The sequence below is a fragment of the Diabrotica undecimpunctata genome, chromosome 9 (genome assembly GCF_040954645.1).
Source record: "Diabrotica undecimpunctata isolate CICGRU chromosome 9, icDiaUnde3, whole genome shotgun sequence".
Classification (NCBI taxonomy): domain Eukaryota; kingdom Metazoa; phylum Arthropoda; class Insecta; order Coleoptera; family Chrysomelidae; genus Diabrotica; species Diabrotica undecimpunctata.
The window spans coordinates 796,713-809,179 of NC_092811.1; the positions used below are offsets into that span (position 1 = coordinate 796,713).

Consider the following 12,467-nt stretch of genomic DNA (forward strand, 5'->3'; position numbering starts at 1 on the left):
GGTTCAACCCGGAAGACTGGTGAGTTTAATAATAATTTTTATAATAGCATTAATCTTAGCTCTAGGTTTAATTGTACTAACCGCGGAAATCTTTCCGAATATATATATACACTCGCGATCATAAAATCCAGGTCACCTTGAAAATTTCAAGTTTCTTAAATATTTTTGCCTCTGGTGCAGTAATAACCTCTTTTTAGGCTAATGTATTTTTTATTTGTCATCAATGTTTGTTTTGAACGAAAAAAAAAAACCGTTTTTTATTGTTTTTATTGAAAAAGTAGAAAAAAAACCAAATTGTTGATAAAACAGACATACGAAAAAAAAATGGATAATACAGAACGTGGTGAAACATCAGTGAAATTGCAATGACTAATATCGTGTATTTCCTCCCCTTGCTCCAATAACCTCTTGCAGACGACAGGGCATACTCTCAATTTTTCTCCGAATTACATGTTGTGGTTTGTTATTCCACTCTCTCGCTAACATATCCTTAATCTCCTGTGCGTTGTTAGGAGGTGTATGGGTTTGAATACGTTTTTTCAAATTGTCCCAGAGATGTTCGATGGGTTTCAAGTGCGGAGACCTAGCTGGCCAGGGTAACCTCGTAATTCAAACCTCGTTTAAGTATTTCATACTGATCCTGGCAACGTGTGGTCGCGCGTTGTCCTGCATAAAAACACAACATGTTCTTCCAGAATCTCCGTAACGTATCTTCGTGCATGTAAGGACCCATTTTCGATAAAGGGTAATTCTGTGCGGAAGTCTAAAGATACACCTCCCCAAGCCATGACCTAGCCTCCACCAAATGGCATTCTTGGAGCAATGCAAGCTTGTGAAAATCGTTCACTGGTTCTCCTCCAAACTCTTACACGTATATCGAATCCAGTTAGGCAGAAACGGAATTCATCTGAGAATAACACTTTGCTCCAATCGATAATTTATCAATGCGCGTATTATCGAGCAAAAGCTAGTGGTGCAACTTGATGCGCTCGGCGAAGTGGCGGTCCTGTACCCATTACGCGAGAAGATAGTCCAGAAGAACGAAGTCTTCTCCTGACTGTTGCAACGCTAACATTGCGATTTTGTACTTCCTGTAGACAATTTCGATGCATAACCGCAGTTGAGCTCCGATTTCGTAAAGCCTGAAACACAAGGAAACTGTCATCTCGTGCCGTGGTCGTTTTTCTTCGCCCAGAGCCAGGTCGTCTGGTTAGTAAACCCATCCCCTGAAAGCGTTGAAGCACTTGTTGAACCGTAGAAAGGCTTACGCCAACTTTTCTTGCGACTTGCCGTTGAGTATGACCGTCTTCCACAAGCGCAACAATTCGTGCCCTTTCAACAACACTGCCGTCCTAACATGAAAGGTCCTATCTGCAAAATTTAGGTTTTGAGAAAATCAAGTTTTTGTTTCTTTTCATTGTATAACGCTTGGTAATTTAAAGAAGTCTTTATGTTTTATTTTATATATTATGTCAGAGAATAGAATTTAATTGCTTGTCAGAATTTTGTTTTATTCTTTCCAGATTAGTCGATTTTTGATTAAATTGCCACTTAGGACAATTTAGCTTAGTGTATCTGAAGTACGTTTTTTTGTATTACTTTTACTAAAATTGTCCTAAATAAAACTAAAATTCAAATTAACTGAACACTTTTAATTTTATTATACTAAGTTTTATAAAATAATAGAACAAAAAATAGTATTCCTCAAGAATGGAGATCAAGGGAATGGGAATTAATTTATGAAACACAACACTAAAATTAACAACCAAAGTAATAACAAATAAACTGAATGAAATTATAACACAGCCAGAAGAACCACAAGGATTTAGGTCGGGAAGATTATGCATCGACGCTATATTTATAATGAGGCAAATGCAAGAGAAATCATTAGAGTACAACAAACCGGCATATCTATGTTTCGTGAACCTTAAGAAGGCATTTGACTGGGTTAAACTAAAAGACGTTATCCACTTACTGTACGCAAGAGAGATACCTCCAGGAATAATCAAAACGATCAAAAATATCTACCAAAAAAACACAATAAAAGTAGAAGAACTAACGGACCCTATTGTAACTGGCAATGGGATAAGGCAGGGATATTCTATGAGTCCTTTATTATTTAACCTGATTATGGATGAAATAACTAAAAAAGGATACCAAATGGTAGAAAAACAACTTAAAATAATCTACTATGTAGACGACGCAATACTGATCTCTCAAAGTGAAGATGATTTACAACTTAAGCTGCACCAATTTAATATAATCGCCAGAAAAATGTTAATTTACCCAAAAAAGACAAAATGCATGCTTACAACAGCAAATTTACTAAGATGTAAATTGGAGCTGGAAGGTAAGATAATAGGAGAAGTGATGGAGTTTAAATATCTAGGCATCACATTATCTAGCTACGGAAAGCTCGAAACTGAAAAGGAAGTTCAAGTGAATCGAGCAAACAGTGCCGCATGCTGCCTGAATGAAACAATATGAAGAAATAAAAATATCGGAAAAGAAATGAACGACAAAATTTACAAAACAGTCATCAGACCAATAATGGCATACGCAGCAGAAACAAGACATGACACAGAGAGGACAAAGAGGATGTTAGAAACAGAAGAGATGAAAACACTTAGAAACATTGATGGCAAAACACTATGTGATAGAGCTAAGATAAGATACAGAGTACAGAGATACAATGTATATGCAAGGTGAGGTACATCAGACAAAGTAAGAACTGTGTAAGAAATAGAAGAGTAGAATGGAACGATCATACAAGCCGAATGACAACAAATAGAGTAGTAAATACGGCAAGAGACGGTTCCCCAATAAGAAGACAATCAGTTGGAAGACCACGAAATCGATGAGATCAGTAGGAAGACCACGAAAACAATGAAACGGCAACTTACTGGAGGTACATTGAAAAACAGACAGAGTCATGTCTATATAAAAAGAAGAAGAAGTTTTAAAACTTAGTACACAATTTACATCCTAATATATGTAACATAAATGATAATAGTTAGATTCGAAACTAGAATCCGACTCATTTCCATTTATATTATTGTCGAATTTATTGGACGTCCCAGGTGCATAATCTGGATCATTCTCGCTTTTGGCTAAATACCATACGTTTACACCTATCGCTGTTCTGGCTACTACATGCTGCATTGCTACAACCAGAAAATATAGACGCATGTGCGTCTATATCTTTTGCTACTACTACAAACAATAATTACGATCAGTTATTGCTTATATCTAAGGTAACATTATTAAACTTACCCTTCATCCATTTCTCACAATATATTTACTTAAAATACCAAAAAGCATGAGAGTATTCCCAATGTCTGACAATAAAAAATTTTTGTTTCCCCTTTCCTTAAAATCCCCTTTTTAATTAATTATTTGAAGTTATGTTACACACATGCTTATATCATACTAGGCAAAAATTGTCCTAAATGATGCCGCTGAGTATAAAATACTAGCTTAAATAGTCCTAACTGCATTTTTAAAGTCAAAACGGACAATTTTTCTTAGTATATGTGAGATAGGACAATTTATATTAGTAAACATGGCTTTTTAGTCAGTTAGGACAAACCATTTAGGTATATAATAAGGTACTTAAGACGCTTATAGGACAATTTCATTTTGTACATACATAGATAATATGTTTACGAATGCCGTGAGCCAATAAAGTCATTTTACCAAATTTTGCAGATAGGACTTTTCATGTTAGGACGGCAGAACAGTCAAAGGCATTTTTGGCAAAAAATAAAGAATAACAAACACTAATAATGGCACCATCGTTTTCTGTCTATCCATTCATCTTCTTTGATGGCCCTATCTCTCATTACGTGCCGTACATTTTCTTCCCAGGCAACTGATTCTTCTTCTTTGTTATGGTATGTAATTTAAAGCTTTCTTTGGCCATCTATCTTCATTCATTCGCTTCACGTGACTTTTTTGGATACACCACACGCTCTCCTTAGAAAATCCATTTCTACTACTTCTATTCTTTTTCTATCTTTTTTCGTGATCTGCCAAACTTCTGCCCCATAAGTCATAAGCTCTAGCAAGGTTCGATAGATTGTCAATTTCGTTTCTTGTCTAATATCTTTAGACCATAGTAGAGAGTTTAGAATGTTTACCGTTTTTTTTCCCTGCTGCGTTCTGTTTGCGATGTCTCCTTTGGTAGTGCTTTCTTTAAATATTATAGATCCGAGATATTTATATTCATTGCATGTTTTTGTGTTTCTAATGTCTAACTCTGGATCTTTTTCATCATCTCCCATTTTAAGATACTCTGTCTTTAACATATTCATATTGAGGCCCCATTTTTCATATTCTTTCTTTAGTTTTCTAAACATGTAGTCCATGTCTTCCTCATCATTCGCTACGACTACCTGATCATCCGCGAAAAATAAAGTTGTTAGACATTTACCACCGCCTATATCTATTCCCATTCCGGATACTTTTTTCCTCCACTGCTCTAGCGATGATTGATTATATACTTTAAATAAGGTCGGAAATAGACAACATTCTTGTGTAAGCCCCTTTGTTATTGGAAATGATTCAGATATAAAGTTTCCTTCTTTAACGACACTTCTAGCATTTTTGTATATATTTGCGATAGCATGCACATGCTCTCTACTGAGATCTACTTTCGTCTATGTTTGAAACAGTTTTTTCAAAGGTACCGTATAGTATGCCTTCTCTAAATTCACAAACAATAGGTGGATAGATAGATTCCTTCCCTTCCGTTTTTCGATTACCTGATGCAGAACGAATAAACCCTCAGTGCAAGATCTTCCTGCATGAAATCCATTTTGTTCTTCTATGTCTTCTGATTCTATTCTTTCTTTTATTATTCGACCGTACAACCAAAGAATATAGACGCTTATATTCTTTGGTACAACTTCCCCACTGAGCTGATGTATCCAACATTCCAATCATCAGGAATATTTTGTCATTTTAAGCATGTGTTAAATAGTTGAACCGACATCTCATGTAATATTTTTGGTCCAAACTTTACCAACTCAATTGGAATGTCTCCAGGTCCTGCTGCTTTACCGTTTTTCGATCTTTTGAGGGCATCGCTTAACTCTCCGGGTGTTATCTCAATTATTTGTGTATGTTCGGATATTTCTTCCATTTCGATCTCTTGGAATTTACATCTATCCTCTGTCAGTAAGACCTCATAATGGTGTTTCTACTGTTTCAGATCTATTAACTCTAAGTTAGATTTTTCCTTTCCTTCCCTCCGGAGAGAATTTATCACCTTCCACGCTTGCCCAACTCTTATTCCACCCATATACCTATAGACCTCTGCATATCTTCGATCCCACGTCTCTTTTTACTTTTCACTAATTCTCTTTTTATTATTATAACAATATATTGTTATAACACATATTATTATGAAAATGAAAGGGAAAATCCCATTAGTTGGCTGGATACCATAGTTAAAAAACTTATACAGAAGTAAAAAACTTGTATTGGTATAAAAACATTTAATTTAAAACTTGTTAAAAGTGTCGTCCAACATTTATAGATGCATAACGTTTTCGAGCTAGCTTAGATCATCCTCAGTGTCTTCGTTTGGTACTTGAAACTAACACTAAAATTGCAGCGGAGACATTAATATATGGTTTTATTTAAAGTTAAATTATAATGCGACCCTAGGTCGATGACAATGGTTGAAGATTTTAATACTTAAAGAGCAACATGTTTCTTTGCTCGACTTGAACACGTGGTTCTTATCAGTTAAAACGACACAGACCAACTGGCTGAGGTGACAGGAAGTAAAATATATTGATGTTTCCGCTGCAATTTTAGTGTTAGCTTCAAGTACCAAAAGAAGACACTGAGGATGATCTGAGCTAGATCGAAAACGTTATGCATCTATAAATTTTGGACGGCACTTTTAACGAGTTTTAGATTAAATGTTTTTATACCAAAGTTTTTTACTTCTGTATAAGTTTTTTTTACATATTATAACAATAATATTTATGGTTGTTCCTCCTACTTCTAAAGTATGTCTATTAGCAAAACTTCATAAGGCTCCTTATTCACAAATTCAGATCCCGTTTAAAAAATATTATCACATCATAAAACGTGCTTATTATAATACTTGTTATTGCGTACTATGTATAGTTTGCCAATGATAATAAAATTTGGCATCGCCACTCATCATATGTTACTAAATTTTATTATTCTGTATTATCAAAGTTGTTCTTAATCTTGACTTTACATGACCGCAACCCAGCGAAAGTTACGTAAACAGAATCAGAAATAGAAATCAGAGGATTGTGTAAACATCGCTTTTTTGTATGAAAATTAAAAATACTTTTGTAGAGTTTATCTGAAAATCTTTTTGATTAAATTTTTGGTGCAAAATAAGTCGTTGATCTAAATCCGAATTCTCATTAATTCATTCTACCTTTGATGCTGCATATCCTTTATAATCAAAAACGCTTAGAGGGCGTAGGTCATATAATTATTCTAATTATGTATAAATCTGAAATAAATAAACACAAAGCAAATATCATTGCTTTACAGAAAATGAGGTGGACTAGCTCAGGCGTCCTGGAAAAAAAAAATACTGCAATATTTACTACAGTGGACATCCTACCCGACACGAATTTGGTATTGTAAGCAGCAAGTTCAGACATAGTGTAATGCTCCAACGGAAGAAAAAGAGGATGATGAAAAAGACATGTTCTATGAGGCACTAGACCGAGAGTACGATGAGTGCCCAAAAAGTGACATCAAAATAACAGGAGACTTTAATGCCAAAGTCAGAAGAGAGAATATATTTTCGCCCATCATCGGAAAAGAGAGCCTACACGTAAACTCTTATGATAACGGTCTCAGAATCATAAACTTAGCGATGTCTAAGAACATGGTAATAGCTGGGACACGATTTTCCCATAAAGATATACATGAGGGAACTTAGAAATCCCCTGATAATGAAACGATTAACCAAATAGTAAATAGATCATATAATCATCGATGCAAGGCACTGCTCTAACTTATTAGATGTTAGGTCTTTTAGAGAAGCAAACGTAAATGTGATCACTATTTAGTTAAAGCACGATTTAAAGGGAGAATGTCCAATTTAAAAAAGGGGATCGGGAAAAGGAGAGAAAAAACGACATTAATAAACTAAAAGATATATACAGAAAACAAATTGAAGATTAAATATGGACAGAAAACTTAGAAGAAGAAGAAAGCATTAACCAACTATGGGCAAATATACAAGATATTGTGTTAAAGAAACCGGTTGAAATATTGGGCAAAACCAAGTCAGAAAAAGAAATCATTGTTTTGATTATGAGTGCGAAATGGCCATAAATAGAAAGAACGCAGCATATCAAAAAACCATAGACGCAGGTTGTACACGAAGAAAAAAAGAAGATTATAGACGTCTTAGAAGAGAGGTATCCATCGACGTAAGAAGAGTGAATATGAACAGAACACTCTCAATGAGATACAAAGTTTATTCGATAAAAATGAAACGAGGAAATACTACAAATCCTTAAATAATAGTAATTGACAGGAGTGGCGACTTCTTGTGAGCAGGCCAAGGCCCACAACGGATTGTCAAGTCAATTATGATAATGATGTATAAATCTGATCTATTCTTTCGTATTGTAAGTATGTTTGGTCCTTTGCCATGTTTTCTGTCTTTAAACTATCCAAATTGTAGAATCTCGTGTCTCTTTCGTTTGTCACCGCTTTCTTCTTTTATATCTTCCTCCCATTAGATGTCTAACCTTTGCAGATACCTCTAATAACTTAGTTTTTTTTATTTGAACGTTAAGATCAGTTTATTTTTTTTTCTTTTATTTGCTATCTGAGTATTCGCCGCTTACTCTTTGCAAACATTTGATCTCTGAGGCGTCTATTTTACTTTTCTCTGCCTTCGACATTGTAAGACTAAAATGTAGTTCATCTTTTGTATAACAGAGAAATTTACTTAAATATAATAAAAAAAAACTATCAAAAACATCTACCAAAACAAAAAATAAAAGTTAGAAGGGATGGAAAACTTACAAAACTTTCAGATACAGGCAAAGGAATAGGACATGGGGTTCCAATAAGTCCTATGCTCTTTAATTTAATCATAGATGAAGATATCAAAAGCTTTAACAAATAAAGAGGATACGAAATGGAGAACAAAGAATGAATATAGTTTGCAAAGACTCTTCGATCGATAAAAATAAACGTCTTGTATATTTCGTTTTAACACCACCAGATAATCGCCGACTACAAAAAAATTATTATGACATTAAATCCGCAATTATACCAGGTTCGTTCTTAAAATAAAATAATGACAAGTATTTTATACGATTATTCAATTGCACTCAATTGCTCCAGGTAATTTTTTAGTATCTTATTTAGGTAACAATTTAACTACGAATAAATAAATTTTTGCGCATTCTCCCCGAAATACGTGCCGACTAAATAAAAATATGAGATTTCAGCGACGTTATCGAATGCACTCTCATTGTAGCAACGAAAAATCATTACCAGATTCCTAAAGCGCATTCATCCAAAACCATTTCCTCATTTTCTCCGGTACTTACACCGATTCAAGATCTGAACTTGAATAATCGACGGATCTCCATCTTTAAATTAACCTTTCTACGAATCCCATTAATTCATTCCATTATTACCCGATCCAAAACGGTGTAATCGGCGTGTTTCGTGAACGTTTCTGTGAGAAGGTGTGTGAGAGGAATGTGGTAATAGGCATGCATGTCAAGGATGCGAGTTGTAGTGTGCAGGGCTCCATGTCAAATCGAAACCATTCATCATATTCACGGCTTCACGAACAACAGGTTAAATCGTTTCTTATACTATACATTAAATCATTTTTTTCACGGTAATGATACGTTATTTGAGTGTATTTTTCTTGGAATGAACGAACGCTGATGATATAGACGACAAATTAATAAGTAACGTTAACTGAAGCGGGGGAATATTTACGTATTTCTAGAAAATATAGGTGATTATACTAAATACAAATCGAGAGAACTCAAAAGAAAAAGCGGGGGCCAAAAATTATGGTTGAAATGTCCGCTCCATCTAAGATCTGAAATAACAGACGGAAATCAAGGCGACTTTTATGTACTAGGACTAAGGCAACATTTAGCAACTCACTTTTTTTTGTTATTCCTTCTTCGACGTGTAAAGTTGATTTCTTATATTCCTTTATTATCTTTATTTCCTTTTTGTGAAAAGTATTTGGTACTTACTTAAATATTTTTTTTTGTTATTCTTAATATTTTAAAGGTCTGGCCTTATTTAGTTACTTATTTCAACATTTCCTCTACAAATTTACCACGTTAACACACTGGCTGCACCATAAGAGTTTTAGGCAAGTTCCCGAGGTGCCAAAGTGAAAAAGGCTTACAAAACAATATTTATTCGTAATATATACATGGATCTCCAACGACGGCGTTACAAGAAATCAGATCGATGATGTTCTAGTAGATGCCAGGAGGGGTAGTAACTGCCTAGACGTAAGAAGCCTAAGAGAAGCTGATGAAGACACGGATCATTTACTGGTAAAAGCGAAGAGAAGGACAAGAATAGCGTCAAAAAAAAACACACAAGAATACACCAACACAATTATGGAATACCGAAGTTCTACGTAATAAGGAGACAGAACAGAAATTTCAAAAGGCTATAAAAATCGCTCTAACACAGACACAAGACTATATATAACAACATAGACTCAGCTTGGAAAAATATCAAATTAGCTCTGACAAGCGTATCAGATGAAATACTAGGATACAGAAAGAAAACAACAAAAAAATGGTTCGATGATGAATGCCTGAACTCCATAACAGCAAGAAATATGGCTAGAAAGAACATGCTACAAAACCCCTCGCACAACAACAATGAAATGTATAGACAAAGAAGAACAGAGACAAGAAAACTAATGAAAAGGAAGAAGGAGTATCAGAAACAAATAATCAGAGATATAGAAGAAAAAAGAAAGAACAAACAAGCGAGACAGTTCTTCAAAGGAGTTTCAGATATCAAGACCGGGTACCAAGCAAGAACAGGAAACTTCCTTCAAAACGACAGCGGGCAGCTTATCACTGATGACAAGAAAATTGTAAAAACCTGGAAGGAATATTTTTATCAACTATTGAACGACCAATCTAGAAGAAATAATCAAACATAGAGGTACATACAGCTGAAATAGAAGACCAATACCCGACATACGAAGAAGTAATACACGCAATTAAAAAACTTAAAAATAATAAGACACCAGGTAGCGATGGTATACCCGCAGAGTGCTTAAAACATGGAGGAGAAGCATTGTACAGTTCTATATCCAAGCTAATTCAAGACATTTGGCGAGAAGAAACAATGCTAGATGAATGGAAAGAAGGGGTTATTGTACCAATACACAAAAAAGGAAACAAAAAGCAATGTACTAACTACCGGGGAATACCACTCCTAAACACCACCTACAAAATCCTTGCAAACATCCTGCTAGAAAGAACCAAAACATACACAGAAGGAATCGTTGGAGATTATCACTGCGGATTTAGACCGGGCCGCTCTACCATTGACCAGATATTCACAATAAAACAGATAATGGAAAAATGCTGGGAGTTTGATCGTGAGCTTCATCAGATGTTCATAGATTTAAAACAAGCATTTGATAGAGTATGCAGGGCCAGACTATGGACAGCGATGCAGGAACTTGGCTTTTCAAAAAAAACTAGTCAGGTTGATACGGATGTGTATGGAACGGTTACGATGTAAGGTGAGAGTTGAATAACAATACTCGGAGACATTTGAAATAAACAATGGACTAAAACAGGGAGATGCACTTTCACCAAAACTCTTCAACTTAGCTCTGGAACACATAATCAGAAGGGCAAGAATCGAAAAACCGAATACATTATTTCATCGAGAAGGACCAAACTTACTACTGGCATTTGCAGACGATATCGATATAATAGGAAACACACAATTAAGGATGAGGGAGACTTTCGTGAGGTTCGAGAAGGAAGCAGAGAAGATGGGGCTCCAAATCAACGAAAACAAGACGAAATATATGTATATGTGCCGCAATAACCAAAGCAGAGACATAATCAGTCAGAACATCACCATCGATGACTTTAACTTTGAGCGCGTTAGAGAATTCAAGTATCTTGGAACAACAATAACTGAAGACAATAACGGATCACAAGAAATAAACAACAGGATCCAGGCCGGCAACAGATGTCTTTTTGCCCTTCAAAACCTTATAAAATCGAAACAACTAACAAGACGTACGAAGATACAGGCCTATAAAACAATCATACGACCCGTTGTGATGTATGGAAGCGAAACGTGGACGATAACAAAGGCAAACGAAGAGAGACTATGTGTTTGGGAAAGAAAAATCCTAAGGAAGATCTTTGGCCCTGTGCTGGATGAAGCATCAGGACAATATAGGATAAGAACTAACAAAGAGCTCGAAGAACTTTACCCAGACGCCAGCATCATAAAAGAAATAAAGTCCAGAAAACTTCAATGGGCAGGACACCTCAGAAGATATTCTGACGAACGGACAGTAAGACTGGTGTGGAAGGAAGTCCCAACTGGAAGGAGACCACGCAGACGCCCTCGTCTCCGGTGGCGAGATAATATAGCAGGAGACCTAAGCACTATGGGCGTGGAGAATTGGATGGAGGTTGCTCAAGAGAGAAAACAGTGGAGGCATGTTGTCGAGTCGGCTAAAACCCACGAAGGGTTGTAACGCCAAGGAGTAAGTAAGTAAGTAATATATACATATATAACTTCGTACCATTCATCATCATTATCGATCTCTTCTTACTGGTTTTCGAACTTATCTTCAAACTTCAATTTATAGTGCTTATACCATTTGTTCAGTTTATCTTGCATGGTTATTTTTCAATTGATTTCTTTACATATACATATATTTTTAAGGACACTTTTATTTCATCATCTGTGTTGTGAATTACTAATCATAACAATATAAATCTTCCACAGATGATGGTTATCTATATATCTATTTTGATTTTATTCATAAGTGTGAACGCTCTATTAATAGCGTCTTATAATATTTAATGTAAATTTTATGTTCAAGTACTGATAAAAGATCGTCCGTTGATAAATTGAGTTTCGTTTTAAAAATTAAACAAATTCTGACAATGTTGGGTTTGGTACTAACTACTTAATGTATATATAGTGCTAACGCAGGTCTTTTAGGCCCATAGCTTGACAATTGATCTCCATTGTTTACGATCCTTAGTTTTTCCTCTCCAATTTCCTTGAACACCTTTCCCTTTAAGGTCCTTTTCTGCTTCATCTAATCATCTCTTTCTAGTTCCACCTACTCTTCTTTTGTCACCCATCTCCGTGTTTATTAACATTTTTGGTCTTCTTTCTACTTTCTTTCTAAATGTCCCAACCAACTCAATCTTGAAGCTTTTACAACTTCTGAT

The 12,467-nt window shown here is 35.2% G+C and overlaps 1 protein-coding gene across 1 annotated transcript in view; it reads right to left on the reverse strand.

Annotated features, from left to right (window-relative positions):
* The window catches only part of LOC140449359 (guanine nucleotide exchange factor for Rab-3A-like), a 72,760-nt gene that overhangs the window by 12,095 nt on the left and 48,198 nt on the right, over nt 1–12,467 (reverse strand). The gene's annotated exons all lie outside the window — the stretch shown is intronic.